Raw genomic sequence first — 2,729 nt, forward strand, 5'->3', positions numbered from 1 at the left:
TATGAAGAATCATATGTGATATCATGTGTACATGTACATACAAAAAAAAAAAAGAGAAAGGAATAACAAATGTAAATACAGTAGGAATTCATGATTATGTCAACTGTGTGTAAAGTGTAGATGTTGTTATATAGTTTTGTATATGTAACATAAATGCCTTTCGATTGTGTATTTTTTTACAGTTCACTTTGTAAATAGTGTATCATGTAAATACGAATGTTAGTAATAATGTATTATAAATAATGTTGTTTAATTTAATTTCCTAGAATTATCGTCAAATATTAATCATTCTTTTTATTTATGATGGGGCAGCAAAGACGGACAAAGGAAACTTAGAAATAAAGGTAGTGGAAATCCACTAAATTTAATTTCTATGGAAGTTCATTAAGTAAGGAGCCAATCACTAGCATCAAGAAAAAAGAAAGAAACGCAGAATTCGAAAGATTGGTATCAAGATGAAAAGTGGGTTTAGACCCTTTTCATTTTATAAATTGAATCGCCAGTGGCTTTGTGTATAGCAGTTGGCATGATAATCCTTTCTTATTACTTGGTATATCAGATTAATTAGTAATCCTACCCCCAAAATGCCCGAAATTTCTTTTCTCGCTAAAGAGCATAACTTCCAGGGACCTAATTAACATAACTTCGTTTAATACCTAACGAGCAAGACTTTGTGTATTACCTAATAACCAAGACTTTACTCGTTAGAATACGGGCGAGACTTTTCTCATTACGTAAATGGCCAAGACGTAAGAAATACATATTTTTTTTCTGCCAATTCATCTTCCTAAAATTAACATGAAAAAACGACAAAAAATCCAGATAGCCAGTATGCGCACAAGACAAGAAATTAAATAACAATAACAGACTCTTCATCATAATGAGGTTAACAGCGCGTTCCTCTAACTAAAACTTGCTACAGCGTAAAAGCAAAATGAATAAAGAGAAAAAATCATAACAATAATTATAGTAAGGTGTCAATTAAAGTTTACGCCAGATTCCCTACACTAAAGAAATACCAAACCACATTTTTGCCCAACATTGGCATATGTTGTATGTTAACAAACACTTCCAGAACAAATATACAGATCTTGGTAAAGTTTGTCGAGAAGATTCACTAAATGATTTATTAAGTAGCAATTAACGAATATAAAGCCATTTCTATAGAGAAAAACAATTTTTCGTCGCTAACATTCTAAGGTGGATCATATGAAAGTCGTCAATGGAAAAAAAAAACTACTTAGAAAAGGAGTTAAAAGGGGATTAACTTAATTATCTGAACATTAGTTTTGTCTTACAGAATATCATGGCATCGTATGAAGAAAAATTAGAATCTATTTGAGAACCATTTAATAGATAAATGGTGCCAGATAATTCAACAACTACGCGAGTATAAAAATACATCGCTATCATTTCATGTTTGAAAAAGACTCCAGCAACTGTGCTCTGTAAAATCAAAGCTTTGAAAGCATCAATAAAAAGACCAATAATCCAAGAGAGCTGTCATCTGAAATACGAGACAGATAAAAAGACAATATCAGGTACTGATCTGCTAAATCTTTAAACGAGACCAGTTGTGTAATCAACGACACCTACTGTATATAATGACGTCCACCCAAAAGACTCGCATGGTTAACTAATAAGCCAATGACTATTAATGGGAAATGGAGTTCAACCTTGTCTGGGCAAATGCTATTTGTAGGTCGGGTAAACAATTCAAAGATACCCTCCAGATCGTATGGTGGATTTGAACAAGCTTAGATCTAAATCCACAAAGTTGCCTTGGATTTGACTAGGTTGATCTATGACTATAGAAATCCAAAGTGGTATTATTATTATTATTATTATTATTATTATTATTATTATTATTTTCAGTTAAGCTACAACTCTAACTGGAAAACCGGATGCTATAAGCCCAATGGTTCCAAAGGGGAAAATTAGCCCAGTGAGGAAATAAAATAAGGAAATAATTAAATTGCAAGGGACGTAATGAACAATTAAAATAGATAATATAAGAACATTAACAACATTGAAATAGATCTTTCATATATAAACTATAGAAAGAGACTTTTCTCAGCCTTTTCAACATAAAAACATTAGCTTCAATTTTGAACTTAGGAAGTTCCACCGATTCAACTACCTGATTAGGAAGATCATTCCACAACTTGATCACAGCTGAAATGAAACTTCTAGACTACTGTGTAGTATTGAGCCTCACAATGAAGAAGGCAAGATTGTTAGATTTAACTGCATACCTAATATTACGAACAGTTGACCCAGTTTATAGATATATTCCGATGTAAAACGGGTATCGTAAGGAGCAGACTTAAGGAAATTATTTATAAAGTTCAAAGGTCACCTTTCCGTTAACGTTAGGAATTAATCTAATGACAAGAGATTGCTGACATTTCACAACCTTTTAGATAGAAAACGATATAAAAAGTTGAATGTTTTTAGTTTAATCAAAAGAAGTTTAGTTAAATGAGAAACCCTATCTAACCTAATTGAAATATATCTGGGCTTTTGCACATCCCATGAAAACAATCATTCAGTGGAAAAGTTCAGCATGACAAATGTCAAGAAAAGGAATGTTAACCGAAGGTTATTGACCTTTAGAGGGGATTTTTCCGTGCCCAAGTTTGGCTTACAGTGCTTCATTATCAGTTAAAATGGGAGAAATTGTAGATGTGATATTCAAAGATTGGAGATTGTTATTTTATCTTCTAAAG

This window comes from Palaemon carinicauda, chromosome 30 (genome assembly GCF_036898095.1).
Source record: "Palaemon carinicauda isolate YSFRI2023 chromosome 30, ASM3689809v2, whole genome shotgun sequence".
Taxonomy (NCBI): Eukaryota; Metazoa; Arthropoda; class Malacostraca; order Decapoda; family Palaemonidae; genus Palaemon; species Palaemon carinicauda.